Source organism: Xiphias gladius, chromosome 8, assembly GCF_016859285.1.
Source record: "Xiphias gladius isolate SHS-SW01 ecotype Sanya breed wild chromosome 8, ASM1685928v1, whole genome shotgun sequence".
Taxonomy (NCBI): Eukaryota; Metazoa; Chordata; class Actinopteri; order Istiophoriformes; family Xiphiidae; genus Xiphias; species Xiphias gladius.
The window spans coordinates 6,564,857-6,585,284 of NC_053407.1; the positions used below are offsets into that span (position 1 = coordinate 6,564,857).

The window sequence follows — 20,428 nt, forward strand, 5'->3', positions numbered from 1 at the left end:
CACACACACACACACACACACACACACACACACACACACACACACACACGCACACAGTAGCATACACAGACACAGTGATTCATTATGCACCCACACCACTGCGCTGTGTATCTTCATAAAAAAACTTCTCCTCAGGTAATCTGATTCTGTTAGATATGAATTTATGATGTTCAGTGCTGTCCTGTAGCTGACCTTTGAGTGTAAGCTATAATTTACTTTCCTGCTACACCAAGTTTCTCTAATCCTGCCACGTCTTCTTCTTAACTGACAGTGATTTGCAGCATTATCCTTAATGACTCGATAACCCTTGACAGGCTTGCAGTAGTGAAAAGTAACCATGTACATTTACTCAAGTACTGTACGGAAGTACAGTTTTGAGGTGCTTGTACTTTATTTATGTATTTCCATTTTATGCTACTTTATACTTGACTGTTGTAGTATAACACGATGAGCTTATAAATTTAATTGAACCGTTATGTAACTGTTATGTTGTTTTCAACCTTTTTGGTGTTTATATACATATATATGAAAATCACTGCTGCTCTCTGTGTTTCAAGCTATTGGCTGCTGTTTCTCGTCACTGTCTGATTCTGTTTTTAATATTTCATTCCTTTTCTCTGCAATGAGAAATATTCCCAGTTGTCTTTAAGATACTGGCAGTGACTGTGTACAGAGGAAATGTTTTTGCTATTACTAGGACAGATATTAGATATCTGATCATGCAGCTATTGAATAACTGGAAATAGCTTCTTTTTGTAACATCCTCATAAGAGAGCTCTCTCTATTTAGCAGATATTAGCTACAGTTCTTGTAGCTTGTACACATGCAGGTCCATGTATTCAAAACATCTGCATCCATTTGTGTGTTAGTGCATCTCTATCGCTTTGATTGTCTGTTTTATGGGCATGTAATGACTGTTTATCTCTTGACATCACTGTTTATCTGCTGCCATTGAATTAAATTGATGCCATGAGGCAACAGCACTACTGCACCATTAAGCTGCATGAATGAATGCCTAGCTGTTTGTCAGTAAAGATATGTGTTGTATGTGTGTATATGTGATTTATGGGGTAATGACTTATAACTGCTGTACAGTCTACTCTAATACAGGAACACACAAATACATGCACACATCCTAATAACTCAGTCAGAAACACTACATTGCCCAGCCGCCTCAGTTAATCTAATCACTACCACTTCATTAACCATACTGCCTCCCTGACCAAATCACTGTGATTAGATCCACTCCCCTCCGACACTGTGGCCCTGCAGAGATGATATATCCGAAGCCTCTAACTCTCCGCCTCTGTTTTCAACACCCTGATAACCTCTGGGTTAATGGTCAGCATCACAGCTCCATTAATGTAAAGGCTTTTTTTTTTTACAGCAGTGGTCAGTCCTGTCCAAATTGTAGTGCAGAAACGGACATTACCATGTTATGGTATTAACATTTCATACCATCTGATTTTAATTGAATTTCTTAAGCACTGAGTAGGCATAACAGGTACAGTTTTACATTGGTTTTATTCCTTTGTAATCTTTGCAATAGGAAACTCAGTGTGGTCATTGATAACTATAATTCCACCACTACCCAGTTCACTTATGGAGTGCCTCAAGGCTCAGTCTTTGGCCCTTTACTATTCTCTATTAATATGTCACCTCTTGGTCAAATCTTTCAGAAGCACCATATCAGTTTCTATTTTTAAGCAGATGAATTCCAGATCTATTTTTCGTTGACTCCAACAACACAACTCAATTGGGCAAAATACAATCCTTTCTTACAAATGTTAAAAACTGTCTTTCTCAAAACTTTCCTCAGTTAAACTCAGAAAAATCAGAAACTATTATCATAGGTCCAGATTTTGATATCCAGCCCTAATAATTAGTGAGTTTAAGGGTGCTGTTAGGTAGATGTTGTTACCTTTGGACAGAGCCAGGATACCTGATTGTCCCAGCTTCCAGTATTTAATTTTAGTTACTCTAACTGTCTTCTGGTAAGATTAGCTAACCAGCTTCTGGCTCTAGCTTCATATTCATCCTACAGATAGTAGAGGGGTATCAGTCTTCTTGTGTAACTTTTAGCAAGAAAGTCAGTATGCATATCTCCAAAAATTTTTAACTCTTCTGTACAAATACACTTGGTCAGGAATAATAATAATAATAATTTTAAAAACTGAAGTCAGTTTATTTTGGTTAGTTTTGTGTGTCAATGTTTAACATTAGAGGTACTGTATTGTCTGGGAAGGGAGCTGCTGTACTGTACAGTAATGACACTTTGTTTTCAGGCAGGGCCAGGATTTCAGACATACTGAAATTAATGTCTGAAATTAATGTCAGTTAATATTTTTTATATTCATGTGACTGCTAATGCATATTTTCTGTATGGCAGGAACACTTTAAATAGAGAAATACTAAATCTAACCCTAACCCTAACCCTAACCCCTAACCCTAACCCTAACCCCTAACCCTAACCCTAACCCTAACCCTAATCGCAGTTTACTTTATGGCTAACATAATGAGACAAAAAAATATTAATATTATAATATTATAATAAAAAAGAAAATATCAGCATTATACCAGCATGTATAATTTGTGTGTTTTTGTGGAATATAAAGGCCTAATTTCCCAGAAATAGTACTAAGGACATGTCCTTGGTGTCCTCAATGGCAGTTACAAGCTTGTTTGTGCTATGGTGGTAGAATAAAGAGAAAATCAACAGCAGGCATCTAATTGATGCCTTACTTTATTTTAGTAAATCCACCAAGTAAATATTATTAATTTACTGAAATGGATTGAGACATCATTTAAATAACTGACATGAATGTTCATCACTCATTATGCCACTGCAGCACGGTGTCTGCTAATTGCTTATTTCCTGAAGTTAAATGTCAGCCAGCATTTTCCACATAGACTTGATGAATGTCATATTTACTATGGAATTTATTATATGCACTTGAAGGCATCTAATTGAGAAGAAGATTGAGAGGGAGTAAACAGTGGCAGCTTTATTAAACCTCTTACAAAGTATATAATATGTTACTTTTTCCATTTAAAACAAAGGTTATTCTTGTCATCTATGATGGTAATAATATGTATGAAAATGAGCAAGAAATGATGGTGCAGTCATCTTTATCATTGATCCAAGTGGATTCTGAATGCTCTTTCCATCTTGTTGAGATCACAGTAAAATCTTAGTCATCTGGTTTTTTAAACATGTAAACTGTATCCAAGTGTTCTCTTGCCTTTCAACTAAGTTGCTCTTCCCTGCATGACAATATTAATTGCAAAGAAGCCCTTATGTGTTAAAGTTTAATTACACAAACAAAAGACTAAAACACAGCTTTCAATGCACTCTAGACCTATCATTAAAGGAGTATTCCAACAATTTCCAACAATTCTGATTAGTAAATACACATATATATATATATATATATATATATATATGTATATATATATATATAGTATATATAGGTATATTTGTGTGTATACTGCAATTCAAACTCTACACCCCAGTTCATAATGCAGACCTTCTGTTAAAATAGATTAATACAAATTATGAATGTGCGCTTTTTGCAATAACAGCCTAGAAATCAACAAAAAAGCAGTTATGAATAGTTGTGAATAGAAAAAAAAATCAAAATTATAATTACTGTCATACGCACGATTAATTTAAAGCAATAAGGTCATAAACCTACCCTGAGATCCTGGGAAATGTAGGAAATTACAGACTAAATAGAAATATTCAAGGCAGGTAGAGTTAAAGTTCTGTGTATGCTCCTTAAAGTAAATTCACACCACTTTGTTATAAAAATACACTGAACAACTAAAACTTATGGTGTTTAACAGTTTAATAATACGTAAGGTGGGATTTTCCACCTTTTTTTTTCAGGGTGGCCGTTTACAGGCAGTGATGCCAACTTAGCATCTTTGTAGCTAGAGTTACCAACTTTTAATACCCCTTCAGCAAGTTTTCTTTACAAACACACATAGCCACAAATCTAGCAACAAATCTAGCGACTTCTAGCAACTTACAGTAGAAGATAGGCACCAGTATTGCCCCGCAAGCACGAAGTCGGGCTTTACCTCTGCAGGCACAGCTCTATGCATCTCATTCAATTGACTGCATGGCAGCTGGCACAGACGTGAATGAGCTTCTACCATTATCTCTGAGTTATCATTTTACAATATAGCGGATATCACAGCACAGCCATTGTCTTTAACTTATGTGTATGGTGATTTTGTCAAATGGCGCTTACTTGTTCTGTTATCTGACTATAAAAACAGAAAAATGTGTAAATGAGAACAGCTTGTGCCACAAAAATATTTTGCTTATTAGCACATCATTTAAATCTACCATGTGTACATTTTTATGCTATCTGCCCCAGAGTAATTTCTGATACAACCTCTGGGGGGGGGCAGAGTCAGAAATATTCAAATTCCACACTCTAGAAAAGGTGCCAAATGCCAACTTGATGACTTGTTGACTAGTAAGGACGGATACTGGAAAATGTGAGTGAGATGAAAGTAAGTCAGATGTGAAGCATTTTAAAAACTTGTGTCATGCTCTCTCTCTCTCTCTCTCTCTATCTCTCTCATTCTCTATCTCTCTGTCTCTCTCTTTCGCTCTCTCTCACTGTCTCCTCACATGTGTACGCAAACCCCACAGTGAGCTGGGGGTGTTGCACTAATTACTGTATAAGATATGCAGAGATCATCACCATCTATCAAGGACACATACAGTATTGTATACTGGGCTATACAGTATGTGTTAAGCATGTGAGTGTTAATGAATGCATGTGCGTGTGTGTTTAGTATGCTGCAGTGTGGGATGTTAACCCACTGGGTATGAAAATAGGAGAACAGGATGTGTATGCGTTATTGGGGGGCAGTCTAGTGTCACCATGGGAACTGGGAAATACCAGTTACCAACATGCAGGTCTTCGTCTCACACCTCTATTTGTCCTCCACTCTTCATCTCCCCACAAATTCTCCCATTATGTATTTTCCTCAGGCCTTCCTTCCCCACTTCTCTTCATTGCCCCAGGTGTTGTTTTTGACATCTCATGGCTCCACTTCTCCAAACTAATGCTTTTTCTTATGAGTCCTCCTTCCTCCCTCCTAAAATCTCCCAATGTCCCTCTATTTTCTATCTCTCTTATTGCCTCCCCTATACATCTCTTCTCTCCTACTCATTCTTCCTTTTACTTATCTTTACTTATCTCTGTCTCTCTTCCCTATCCTCACCCCTTCTCCCTCATTTCCCCTCTCCTGCTCCCTCTTCTTATTGCTCTGGGCTCAAGGAATCCCTCATTTATTCAAATAAAAACCAGAAAGAAAGATTCCCTTCATTAGTTTAGGGTTAATTTGTATTTCTCTCCTTGGGCTGCAATAATAGATTACAATCTATCTTGTGTAGACTACAATATGGCTTACAGTTTCCTGATTTGTTGACTGCAGCAGTGTGAAAAGAAAAATATATACCTTACAATAAGCAGCAGCAATTTAATTGCAAAACTGGTTGGCATCCTTCTTGGCCTGCAGCACCACTTTTTCCATGTTTTCAGACTACTGGACAATGATTACTGGAAAAATTAGTGGACTAAGGGCTTTCAGTAGTGGTTATGTAACAAGAATTGGTTTTTCGATTAGATTAGATTTAGATTAGATAGAATTAGATTTTGCTTGATTACAAGTCAATGAACAATGTAATTCATGTAGTAAGTTTCTATTTCACAGTGAGTAATTAAGGAAAATGACTCATTGTGTTGAAATGATCTTAGAAAAATTAGACTAATAAGAGTTTGAGATTTGACAAATACTTTTTTTTGGCATTTCTGCCTTAATTTTTGACAGCAACATTGGAGAGCGATAGGAAAGGCAGGGGAGAGAGGGGATGACATGTAGCAAAGGGAACAGGTGAGCTACTGGTGCGCCCCACAAATAAAAAAAATGAATGTCATCGCGCAGTCCAAATATAACCAGCAGTCTGGTACAAATAGAAAACATCTGGGTAATTAAAGCTGCATTATTCAGTTTTTTTTCCTAAACAAGCTGACACTGAAAGTCCATTTGAACACCTGCAGCAGACATGGAGCAACATTAGCATTAATTTGGAGTTATGTTTTTATTGACTTAATGAATTTGAAGACCAATAATCACTCTTTGTTAAGCTCTTTTTGATCTCCACCAACTACTGAGAAAAATATCTGGCTATCTCTTTTAGATAGTTCCTAACTTTGTCAGTATTTGTTGCTAGATAGGTTAGCGTACTGATAGCGTACTACTGGTAACAAGGATGATGAGGACTGTAAAACCAAAACAAATAGTCAAAAGACATTAAAACTCTCCACAGAGCTGAGAGGAAGTGCAGAGTCGGGTGATAATTCTTATCCCTATAACAAACGCCTTTCATGCTACACATAATAATTTGACTGATTGTCCGTATAATAATATTAATTTTTGTAGCTTTAACTTTACTTTTGATAGCCAGGCTGCTACCTGTATGGTTTTCACTTGCTCAGTCCATAGACATGTAGGTTAGGTAAATTAGGATTCTGACATGAAGGTGTGAATATGAGAGTGAATGACTATAAATGTAATCTACTAAGAGAGAGAAAAATACATGTTTACAAATGCCAGCTTAATATCGATATACTGTACATGTGATATCTGGGAAATTCAGAAACAAAAGTAACAAAAAAAATTAAGTGTAACTTGAACCTCTAATTACAGCTTCACCTTACGGAACCAGACTGTGACTCTAGTTTGCAGCTCACAGATATTATCGTGTGTATTAAAATTCCATCTCTGAGACTGCTTTGGCAAATTATAAACAGGCTGACTTGGCTGGTGAAATTAGGGTGAATGGCTGCTAATGCGCTGCAGGACTGCAGGCCTGCTTGTTCATATTTGCCTGATAAAACAACAACAACAACACTCTTTAGACAGACAACTACTTATAGGACAGATACCTGGACAATTCACTTGCATACAAAATGGAAACATTGAAAAAGCCTTCGCAAAAGCATCATCTTGGCTAAATAAAAAAATAGAAAACATTGCTTTCAAAGCCTCAAAACGTACCCAATATGTATCACATATTATGATTAATTTTGTTTAATTTTGATTAATTTTCATTCTATGTTACATTAGTATTTGGAGTTAGTCCCTGAGGTGCCATCAAGCTTCAATCCTCTTAAAGAAGACATATTTCAAATGGCAGCTGCCACTGATGTCCTGATAAAACAAGACTGACTGAAATATTTCCAAGAACATAATCTTTTTTATTGCAACCACCTTCACTCGATCTTTTTATCTGTCTCTCGCTGACAAATACAGCACTAAGACATTCTCTGTAAGGCTCCCATTAAATCTTTATCCCTATGATTCTCTCTCTCACACACAGTTATCTTACATACCAGCTCCTTGTGAACTCCACTGATGCACCATAATTGTATACCTACTTATTAGTGGTATCACTGTTCTGTTAGGATCCCTCTTCCATCTCAATGTTACTGCATAACTCTATTCTTTCAGATCGTATTACCTTGATTGTTCATTGTGTGCAAAACACAATGGGCTGTTGTATATACCGTAATGACCACCGGGTAGTGGAGGTATAACTGAGAATTTTTTAAATGACTGTATATATTTAATATATCACGATTTACCAAATGTCTGTCTCTTAATTATCCCAGATGAATTGGTTTCTTCTTTAATAATGACATCCTACCAACAATAAATCCCATCAATAAATGGATTCTTCCTCTTGCTTTTCCATCTGTCTTCCAAATTCTTCCTTGTTTACATCTCTTGATCAAAGATGCATTTCTGTAGAACTTCTCTGTATGCATCTCAGGGCATATGGAGCACCATTGAGCTTTCCTCTTTACTTCAGGTTCTTTGGGTACAAGTATATGGTTTGAGTTTTAAAAGCAAGCAAATACCTGAACCAGGTGTTGGTTCTTTACCAAGAGAGCTGTGGTGCAGTTTAGTACAAGTGAGAAAGTCCTGAAAACTTCACCTCAAAACATGAGGTTTTGAGGAAACAGATGAACATTATGGACTGATGCTCATATTAGTCAATCTCTCCCTGTTGTCATAAAGTTAGAGTAAGTAACTTTTGAAAGAAGAAGTAACACAGTCCTCCTCTAACAAATGAAACAACAAGCATTGTTGCTCTATTCAAAACACGCCAATATTGTCCTACTTGGTCTGGTATGAACAGCAGCTTAAGGTGGCTAAGGTTAGAAAACTTAAGCTAGATATTTCTGTGTAACTGATTATATTGAGTTAATTCACCGACTTTTTAACTCTTCCCTCCTATGCCATACTGTTACACTATGATTTAGTATGGGGTCCATACAACATTATAAATCACATCTTGACAGCACCACATGATGACAGCCGAACAATATGAAAATATGAAAATTGCTAAGAAATGTAGTATACATTGGCATAATACTGATGGCTATCAGTCAAAGAAATTCAATACTTCTGAACTTGAGTCTGTTCATGTCCTGTCACATGACCTTCCTGTCACAACAGATTGACACAGACAAAATACGTAAGTATACTAAATATTATAGGAAATCATGAGGAAAGCTTGTGTTGCTCACAATAATTAAATTAAAGGATAGTGGATAGTGGATGACAGGGAACTGGAGAAGTTTGGTCTAAAAAAAAAACTTGCAACAATACAGATAAAGCCTACCTCAACCACCTTGAGGTAAAAAGGGCTCTATTTAACTGATATGAACACTAAAAAACGTACATTACAGTAATAAGTGCATAGCAGTCTATTACTTTTAGGAACACGTTCTCACTCCCAACTCATCACATACGGACACTTGGTCAGAAACCCTTGGCATCACTTTTTACACTGGCTACCCCTTTAGTGTGTTCAATGCATGAAAGTTGACGCATGACTAAAGTAGATCACAGCCCGGAGTAGTCAAGTTGAATTCAAGTTGCAACAGTGATTCTGCTGGAGAACTAATTTCCCTTAACAAACATATTTGAACATTAAAATTTTGTTAAATCAACAATAATACTATTTTATAAAAACAGATAAGGAGAATGGGGTACGCGAGGGAGCCATGGCGTTGGCATGAGCATAAGTCATGATAGTAGACACATTGTAAGCTTTGCATGAATATGATTGGGCATTACTTGTCAGCTTACATGTCACACAGTGAATGCACCAGTGACTGTGACACATGAATGAAACAGCTAATACCAGACAGCTAATACAAACATGACTTCAGTGCTCTGCCTGAGCTGATGCTATCCTTCATATACATGTAAAAAGGAAGCACAGCCCATGGTACAGAGCAAAGAAAATAATGTGTTATAAAGTGCTTAGAAATTATGTCTTATTCATTATGTTTCCAACTTCATCATTCCCTGTAGTGAAAACAAAAGCCAGAAAGCTCTGTCTGTCACTTCCATTTACTTTCTCTCTCTACTTAATGTGCCTCATTGCCCGAACTACCTGACCCTCTCTCTTGTTTCTCTCTTTTGTCCACAGTACCTTAGTTATATCAACATTTTGATTCATGTCTCCAAGAAACAATTAAAGACACTGAGAGAGACTGCAAAAAAAAATAAGCAGACACTATACCCCCCCCCCCAGTTAATTCTCTTGTAGTGTCATTTGTTTTTATTCCCCCTGATTTTCTGTTGCTTTTACCAAAATCCACATACATTATTTCTTATTATTTGTGCAGTCTACTGTTTTGTTTTATTCGTTGGTGTACACTGTGTGATGATTGTTTATAATGAAATGTGCATAATGTGTTATTGTTGCGGAGAAAAAACAAGATATAGCTTCATTTGGAAAATGAAAATAGGGCCTTTCAGTACAGTTAGGTAAGTAGTTAGTTGGATAAAAGCTCAGAACAAAATGGTCAATTAAGTCAATTAAAGAGAAAAGGGGGGCAATAAAGACTAAGTCAAAATATATGGATTTCAAGGAGAGAGAGGGCCACTCAAACACATACACACAAAAACACACAGCCTGCAAAACCGACAGCCTGCTCACTGTATCTGTTTCTAAGTGGACTAAATTGTGTTGCAGCAGCGATAGATGGAATGAGGGGAGAAAAACAAACAGAGAAAGAGCGAGAGAGGGAGATGCAGTGTGGGTTGTGGTTGATTAATGCATGTAGGAGCAGTTATTGAATTTACAGAGAAAATCTCCAGTACCAAGAACACAAACAGCAACCAGGGGGATTAGGGCCATTCATTGAATAAGTGCCACCATTCATACATCAAGACAGGAGACACTGAAAAGACCCAGATCACATAAACTCTCCTAACCAACAGACCTGTCAGGCATGACTGACTTTGATTATTCTTAGATGACCCACTCACTTGTTTTTTAATACCTCTCCTCTAATTCCTTCAAAGGTGCTACATTAGCATTTTAACATCAGTATACTATTAGCAAATTAATTTGGAGACAACTTTATAAGTGCAAACGCATAGGACCACTGCTGAAAAGAAGAAGCTGGTCTTAAAGGAAAGGGGCTGGTGTTATTCTATATTTTTCTTCTTGTCAGTATCCCTGTGGCGATCAGCCCCAAGCCAAACTGCTCCTACTGAATACATAAATCTTTAAAAATAGCTCACAAATATAAAGTTTCATTAAAAAAGGGCCAGTAATTCCTTAAACCAGCTGGGCATTGTAGTTTTAGCAAGCATTACTCAAACAAGACTAAATAGTACATTTGTTAAAGACTATTTTCAGCCATGGATTCATACACACTTTGTGCACTAGTAAGTATTAATGGCAAATGGATAATACGATCTGGATGACATATGTTGGACTGAGTCAAAATAAACTACAGTGACCATGTTCTTTCTAATGAAGTCACCCAGTGCAATGGTGTGACTCATTAATGTATGCAATGTATGCTGGCAGGGATTTGTCTTGCTCAAGTACACGTCAGCATGAGGGCAATCTTGCCAACAAAATGTCCTGCAACTATACTTGTTTCCTCCATCCCCGACTGGTCGATTGGTTAGTTGGGCGAGATCATATCAACCGACCAATTGAGCAGTCAACCGGGAGATTACAGCCCTATGTTTCAGTGATAAAACTACCTTGTATTCATAAAAATACAATGAGAATGGCTTAGATATTTTAGAAAAAATTTTGTGGGTCTGAGTGATGAATTAAGAAGAACAGACCTCATGGAGTGGAATTCAACAGTTAAATCTGACAGAACCATCATCTTGTGCCTCATGAAAGGAGATCAGTGGTAACTTCATGTTTAAAGAAGTGTGCGGAGCAGGAGGATGTGAATGGATGCAAGGGACCTTCTCCATACAAACATCTTTACCACTGATGTGGTCTTTTGCAAGCAGCTTAAATCACCTGCTCTATTGGAGCACATCTGCAAGCTCCAGACAGCCACATGTATGACTTTAAGACCTTTTAATGCTACATAAAATTGCAATAAAGATGACAGTAAAACCCTAAATAAACTAAATAACTGTTGAGGGGTCTCAGAAAAAATGGGAAATATAGGACAAAAATACATTCAGTGATATGAGGCGTGTACATTATGAATTTTAACAAATACTTTGACATTTCATTAAAATATGCTTATTTGCTTTCTTGCCGAGAGTTACCACAATCATTTGTGTAGAATAAATATGAAGCTAGAACCAGCACACATTAGGCTTAGGCTAGGATAAAGAAGGGAAGCAGGGGGACATGAATCTCATTCACACAAACATTTTGGCATAAACCAAAATGTAAAAATGACAATTTATAGTTTTATGGATAGTTATATGCTGTTCATAATGTGTTAATTAATGAGCTTTAGAGGTACTGGTGGGCAAATTTTCAAAGCTTTGAACAGAGCTAGGATAGCCGTTTCCCCTGATTCCATTCTTTACATGCTAATTTAAGTTAATCATCTCCTGGTTCCAGCTTAAAGGAAGAATTGACATTTTGGGAGAGATGTTTTTTGGCTTATTTGCCAAGAGTTAGCTGAGAGATTGGTACCACTCTCATATCTAAACAGTAGATATGGAAACAGCGCGAAACAGCTCACCTGGCTCTATCCAAAGGTAAAAAATCTACCTACCAGCATCTCTAAACTAAGCTAAACAGCTGCTGGATATAACTTCATACTTATTTCCCAAGAAAGGGAATAACTGTATTTCCCTATTCTTTCAGAGTAGCTGCAGCAGGCAAAAACAAACCTGCATGTTTTATTTATAACTTTAACTTTGATTATGACAGAATATAAATAATCTGCATTCAATAGGCTAACTGTAAATTCTTAATTTTACAACACAGAATGAATGCCTTCTGAGGAATTAAATGTACAGTTTGAGTAACAAAGGGCTTTTATATGTAGTTGACACACATTAGCTGCAAGGTGGGCTCTGTTTCACACTACGTCACCACATCATCTGAGTCAGCACTGATAGTCTTTGAGAATTATAGTTGATTAAATGATGAAAGCCCATCAGAGTGGGAGCTGTTGTAGAGTGTGTGACCCATTTCATAGGGTACTATCCAAATTTATAACCTCCTGATTTAGTTTTTCATAAGGGCCTTCACAGTATCCCGAATGTCCCTCTTTGAGCTTCACTTTCTCCTCTCACTTCCTCACTGTCTGTTCCATTTATCTACATCTTTTTGGAGCACACATCATATATTTAAGTCATATTCAGAAGCTCTTACTCATCTTTACTAACCACAAAGTATGGATTTGCTTTCGCACCTTACCTCTTTTCTTTTCTCATCCCATTGTTTGAGCTTTAACTTCACTCTTAGCATACTGATTTTAACATTTAGGTCAAAGAACCGCTGTGTGTAAGTGCAGCCTCTCAGAGCTGCTAGCTCTGAGTAGGGTCTAGTGGGCAGTCTAAAGTCCTGGTTGAAATTACTGGCCTGAATTTTAAGTACAGAATTTAGAATATCTTCAGAAATAAATGCAAATTAAATAATTTTGTATAATCAGAATATTTAATAAAATGTCCAAAGTTATTGAAAAACAACAACAACAAAAAAAGCTTACATAGAGTGAATTAAAAAAATACAGACATAAAATGTATGATTGACACAATTATTGGCACCCTTTAGAGGAATTTAAAGTAGTTCCTCAAAGAAAATAAAAAAAACAATTAAGACTCATCTGTGCTTAATTTTCTGTGTTCTCATGACCTGAATTAACCAATGACTGAGGGTTTTACTGCATAAAAAGTGGCTGATTGTTTACAGTTTTGTTTTAACAATGGTGAAGACAAGAGAGCCATCTGAGAGCATCAGAAATGCTATTATCAAAAAACATAACAATTCCTTAGGCTACAAGGCAATTGCCAAATATCTTGAAATCCCTGTTTCAACAGTTCATAATGTTATTAAGATGTTTTAGAGTGATAAAACTGTTAAGACGCTTTCAGGACGTGGTGCAGAAAAGACACTCAATGAGAGAATACTGGGGAGGTTGATGCGGATTGTGGAAAAAACACCATGCAAGAGATCTAAAGTGCTTCAGGCTGACCTGGAGCAATCTGGAGTGGTGGTTTCAGTCCGTACCATACACTGCACACTAAACTAAGAAGTGCTCCATGCACGAAGGCCAAGGAGGACAGACTAATGTTCTCAAAAACTTTCATCGATAAGCCACAGTCTTTCTGGGATAATGTTCTATGGACAGATGAAACCAAAGTAGAGCTCTTTGGTAATGCAGTGAACAGTTTGTTTATAGGCGATGAAATGAAACCCAAAAGGAAAAGAAAACCCTATCAACAGTAAAATATGTTGGAGGTTCTATCATGCTGTGGGGCTGCTTTGCTGCCTCAGGTACTGGAGGTATTGAATGTATCAAAGGAGTGATGAAAACAGAAGATTACCAAGGCATTTTAGAGCAAAATGTATTAGCCAGTGTCAGAAAATTAGGTCTGAGTCAAAGATCTTGGGGCTTTCAGCAGGACAACAACTGAAAGCACACATTCAGCAGCACAAAAGAATGGTTGAAAAGGAAAAGATGGACAGTTTTAAACTGGCCAGGAATGAGTCCTGACCTAAATCCCATTGAAAACCTTTGGAGAGAGCTGAAATCTGCCATTGCAAAAAGAACTCCTGCAAACTTTAAAGAGCTTGAACACATAGCTATGGAAGAGTGGCAGAAACTACCAGCAGACAGGTGGAAGAAGCTTCTATATGGCTACAAGAAACGTTTAGAGGCTGTCATTGTTGTCAAAGGTTCTGTAACCAATTATTAGTGAAGGATGCCATTAATTGTGTCAGGGGTACATTTTGTGTTTCTATTTTTTCACTTTTATGCGGGCTTTGTTTTTTTTATTTCATTTTGTTCAGTAGCCTTGGACATTTTGTTAAAATATTTTGATTTCCAAAATTGGTTAATTTGCATTTACTTCTGAATATATTCTAAATTCTGTACCTAAAAATAAGGGATGTCAATAATTTCAACCAGGAGTGTGCAATATCCTTGTCAGCTGTTAGACACCAGTACTTTCATATGATATTTTCTTAGAAGAGGAGTCCTCAAAGACTAACTATTATTTAGAAGCTGCCACTCGCAGCAAGATGGAAAATAGTTAGCGTAGGTTTGTGCTCTGTACTGAGTGCCTTTTAGTTAATTATGTTTCATATAGCTAAACATAGCTGTGCAAAGATACTGCATGCAATGATAAAAAAAAAACATGAGAGGAAAGAAATTTGTACTGTTGAGATTTTTAAAAAACAATTCAGGCTATTAAAAACATCCCTTCTCAAAACAGAGCCATGCTCAGTCCCTGTGGCCTCTTCTCTTTCTCATTCCCTTTCTTTATTTCTATCATCTCTTTTTACTCTGTAATCTGCAATTCTATCCAATTCAGCCCCTTACATTTTCTTTTCTTTTGTATTCTCTCAGCTCCTTCTGTTTTTATTGCTTCTCTTCTCTTCCCTTTTCTGATGTGCCTCTAGAGGATCCAAAGAAGGACAAGATATAGTGCATGTGATTGATTTACCCATTTCAAATGACAAATGAACTTCAAATGAAGAAATCATTATCAGCCAGCTGCTCACTGCTCACTAGTGTCCACTACAAGTAAAATGCACGTGCTAATTCAGCTCCAAATCTGCAGCTTCAAAGTATCTCTGTATTTCTCATACAGAATATACAATCTTATTATAATCCCCCGTATGCTGATACGACTCACCAAAGCGTCTTTGTACAGAGAGGAAGAATGACTGCTTTGACAGAGGACTGAAAGGGAGAGGAGATGAGGGGTAATCATGTTTTGAATCATTCTCATGGTGGAGAAAGGAAGGTCAGGCTAGATGGACTGAGGGAGGCAGGGTGAAATAATATAAAGGTGAAGAGGAGCATTACCTTGTTAAGAGGAATCTGAGTTTAGAAGCAGAAGAGGGGGTTACTGAGGAATAAAAGGGTCAAAGGATGATGATATACTCAGTTGTAGGACAAGAGGATGAGTTTGAAGGGAGCGTAGAGAGGAGGTGAAAGATTAATAATAGAAGATTTTGAGGGAAATTTCACTCTTTCACTTTTTTGTACACATAAAATATCTTTATTGAGTTTGCGAACAAATATCAGATTAATTAACCATTTTTACTTGGTTTCAAAAGCCTTCTGTGCCTTCTGATGTATGATTTATTCATCAAACAGGCACACCAGCAGTTGAAGTTTGTCTCTATTTAAAGTAGGATACATATAACAGAAGGAAACATGATACATCTAGTTTTACTTGATTTATTAAAGTGCATGCCATTTACAACTAACTTCTGCCTTAAGCAATCAGTGGCTAATTTTATGCTGACACCACTACTGTAATTCTGAGGGATATCGGAGGGTGTTTACATTTGAAAAAGATCATAATTGTTATTGTGTTTTGTAAAGAGGTGAAGTCCTGAATGAAGGACAAGCTTAAAGCCCCTGAAAAAACTATTTTCTCAATCATCTTTATTCTATTAGTAATAGGGTCCCACAGAGGTATCTGCCAAAGTTTGAACAGGTTTAATTATTTCACAAAAGAGATTTCTGCATTTGAGTTTTTGTCTGAGATATTCAATGGATTGAAGTGGGTGGGGCTCAGGTGAAAATATGTGATGTCATGTACTTCCATGCACCAATAATGATTTAGCAACATTTTAATCAATATGATTGTTGACGATGATAGTTGCGGTGTTGTGTGCTTTTGTTGCCAGTCAACAGTTGATCTTATCATACCACAACCACCCAGTCTTGTTGAAGCAGATTAGCTGAGACTTTGAGTAATAAATGATATGAGTACTCATTGATTTAGCATTGCATTGCTACTGTCAGACTTTCAGACTAGAATTCAGTTTGGCCACCAACAGTTTGGTCAGTGATGCTAGTTGCGACCAGATTTTTTTTCATTTTCAAACTTGTCTCCAGCTTGTCTTCAGCTCCAACCAACGCTGACTCAAGCGACACCACTTGAGGTAGTTTATCAGACTTCACACAGCTACTTGAGGAGCCACAAAAGGCTTTATACAACTTTTTTCACATTTGCTTTAGTAATCCCCAAGACCTGTAAACAGACTTTGATGTGTAAAATCTGTGGAGTAGCCCCTTAATAAATAATAACTACAGGTTTTTTTTTCCTCCTGAACTTTAACTTTTCTTGTGCCTTACTAATTCATAAATTATAGAGAATTTGAAACCAGGTTTAAAATTTCCGGGGCTTTAAGCAAAAATGAAAAAAAAATCCTGTAGTTGAGGATTAGATGTAAAACAAATTGAACTTCAGAGACTGTGTTTCCTCCAAAGTGTTTCTAAACCAATGAGGACAGTATAGTAAATCCCACTGTAGAACTACACTACACATTGAACATTCCCTATATATTTGCACAGAAGGGCCACTAACTGAATGCAAAACAAATATAAAACTCAGGATATCATTAAAGGCTACCCAAAAAGTCACAAGTGAGGTCAAAGCTTTTGTGTTGTTGTGGAGTTGAGTAGGTTTTCATGTGACAACAGGAAGTTTCTTAATTGTGCAACTTTTCAAACACATTTGTTTTTGCACATGAAAAATAATCAGTGTCATTAGTTGGCCTAGATAGGTGAAAATGTGAAAAACATAATTTCAACTATCAATGAAAGATTTCACGTTGAAATTAAGACTTGACAGTTTTAAAATTTGAAATTAAAATGCATCCAAAATGTTTGTGCTATGAAATCTGTTTGATTGTATCGACTGATTTGCACATTAAATAAACTATGAACTCTGCACACAGAGCTATGAGGAAGTGAGAATAAGCACATGCTACATTTACATGGGAACTGAACCAGTGTTTTCCCAGTCTCTGTGAATATACAAATATGATTATATCAAAGGCATAAAATTCCCCTGCTGGATCCTGTTTAATCTGCTTTTGTAAAGCAGGCTGCCAAACAACCAAACTGACCCTGGACAACAAGGTAATTGCTGATAGCTACTTCTTTAATTGCTTCAAGCCACCTTTTCGGTGGATGTTTTTCTTCAAGACTAAGTTTGTTATTTTCACTGTTTTCTAAGCTTACTTTTTCGTGCACTTCATGCATGCTTCAGACCAAGCGTACACAATGTTTTTTTAGAGCCAGTCATTGGTGTTATGATAAATTGGAAAGTGAAGATGGAATTTAAATAATAAAACACTGTTGGTTTTGTTAGCCAGCTTCACTGATTGTGTCATTGTTTTAACCACACTTGCTGCACACTTTAGTCAAGAACGAATTGTCTAAACTACTCTTTAATGGATTGCCAAGAAATCTGGTAGAGACACTCAAGGTTCTCCTCATGATGAATTGTAACAATTTTGGTGATCCTTTACCATTTCAGTACCTTTTTAATGTCACAATCAGGTCAAAATTTTAATTTGTTCAATACTTTGCTTTATGATTGGATATCTGAAAAACTAATGGCATTCCCATCCGCCTCAGCTGTGCTTTGTGTTAAGTGCAAGGTATCAAACTGTTAGCATGATGGTGAACATGGTAGACATGAGCATCTTAGCATTATCAGTCCAAAAGCGGCAGACAAGATGGACAGTTTCCAGCAGCTTTCACTGCATGAACAGGAAGTCACAGAAACACTTGCATCCTGTTACATCCAATCCTGATGTAATAAAATATTATCAGACAAATCTAATTAGCTTTTACTTTAGATAATAAGATTCCTGTATATGGGAGATAGCTTTTTAAAATGCTATATATTGTATATATCTGGGATCATAATGACAGTGTACATGTACATGAAAATGTGGATGGGCGATCATTTCAGTTTGCTGGTGTATATAAATTAGTATCATGGGCACATCAGTAACGTTCCTTAGTTTTGCCGAACCGAAGAAATTCTAAACATTATTAAATAGTCAAAATACATTGGCAGAGGAGAGTAGAAAAACAGGACAATAGTTTTCATTAACCTTACAGATATTTTGACTGTCAGGGCTTCGTATCAGATATAATTTTAAGAATCATTACATCTTACTTGTTAGCAAAAGATATTTGTTGTTTCGTGATAATTAACGAATTTAATGAGCAATACTGCACTGATATTGTTGGACTATACAGATTTTCTGCAGTCTACGATAACTATCTGTAATATAAACTGAATATATGCAGCTTCTATGACTCATGAAAGTCACCATCTACCACACATTTATTATTAACAGAATAAAACCTTCATAGAGCAAAATCTGACAGATAAAATCGAAATCCCTCCAATTAAACAAAAATATATGAAAAAAAGTTTCTATAACACATCAAAATGTTGATGTATCTAAGCCAATCAGCTCTTACATCAGGGGAGAGCCAGGTGTTTCCCTTCAGGCCCATAGAAGTTTTGCAGTCAGTGGAGAGCAGTTGCAACAACTGACTCCAAAAACTGCTGCTGCTTTGATCTCATGAGGTTTATCGTTGCTTACATTTGCAGTTGGACAGAAATCTTTTTTTGTCTTAACTTTTTTTATTGGGTTTTGAAAGACCGTATTGTTCATTGTTGAGCATTTATAACATAAAAAGATATATATTCCCTTATTCCCTCCCTTAAAAGGACATTATAAAAAGTGACAGTTGACTTATTGCAAAACACCAAAACAGCTTAGAAAGACTGACAAAACTAAAATAACACAGCCATGAAAAAAAAACCCATAGTCGGCTAATAGTAAACAGTGTCTGTAATAGACAATAATGGTCAGTACAGCAGTATATCAACCAAAAACAAACATAATTTTGATACCCCTAAAAATCTTTTTCCAATAATTATGTAGGGATGGGCAAAGCCAGTACATGTGTATGAGGTTTGCAGGAGATTGCTGACACCTATCGCAATTTTTTGATACATTGTCATAGATCTTACACAACTGAGCCTTAGTGTAGTAGGTATGGTGTAACACTTTAAAATGAATAAGACCATTAATAAAACCTGAGACTTGGTAAAGCCATCCCACCAAGTGGCCTAGGCCTTTGCAAGTATTTTCTACGCAGCCTAGGAACCTTCTTATTTCAGATAAACTCTAAGAATAGGCTATCCACTTCAGAAGAAGGTCTGGGGGAGGAAAAGTGTTATGCATTGGAACAAGTAGGAGAATCATGGAAAAAAATTTATTTTAACAGATCTGACTTGTGCCACAAAAGATAGATAGATAGATATTTTAAAGGATAAGTTGTGTAGAGGATAATTCTTAGCACAGTTGGACAGAAATCTACCGGCATGCTTTGTGCACTAATGGGCTGTGATCAAGTCTGTGCAGGCTTGGCTCAACTCACACAAACATATAGTGAGCAGGTTAGCATGCTGACTTTAGCATTTAGCACAAGGCAAATTTGGCCTCACAGAAACTGGCTATAAACTCTTAATCTGGTTTAAATAAGGAATGTTTTGATCATTTTGGAGCTCCAAGCAGAAGTACTGATATGCAAATGGTTGATTAAGTGGAAGTCTTGATCCATTTACAGCTGACTGTGGGAGTGGACATGACGCATGTGCACGTGTGACTTTATAATTCTGAGGAAAAAAAATGCTTTTGCATATTTCTGTCATTTCGCATGTACAGACTTTTAGTGGTGAATCATGAGTTTAAAGGATCTGGCTGGTGTTGTGAATGGATCAAACTACACATGATCCATTCTTCACTTGTGCTGATTCACATGCACTGTAACTTTATACTTGTGCCAGTATCCTTCAGCTTGTTCCGTAGGCAAGAATCTAAACCACTCTCCAGTATATCTGGCTGACACACCTGAGCTCTTTTGACTTCAGTAAGATTTTTCTAATCTTATGTATTTTTTTTGCATTACAGAGGGTTTCACTAAAAGTGCATGTGACTACAATAAATTTATATGTCTCTGACATACTGATTGCTTATGTCTTTTTGCAAGCATTCACACCTGTTAGATAGCTTTTGACCTCTCACGCACTTATCTCT

At 36.7% G+C, this 20,428-nt stretch overlaps 1 protein-coding gene across 1 annotated transcript in view; it reads right to left on the reverse strand.

The window, feature by feature from the left end:
• The window catches only part of necab2 (N-terminal EF-hand calcium binding protein 2), a 117,286-nt gene that overhangs the window by 10,100 nt on the left and 86,758 nt on the right, over positions 1–20,428 (reverse strand). The gene's annotated exons all lie outside the window — the stretch shown is intronic.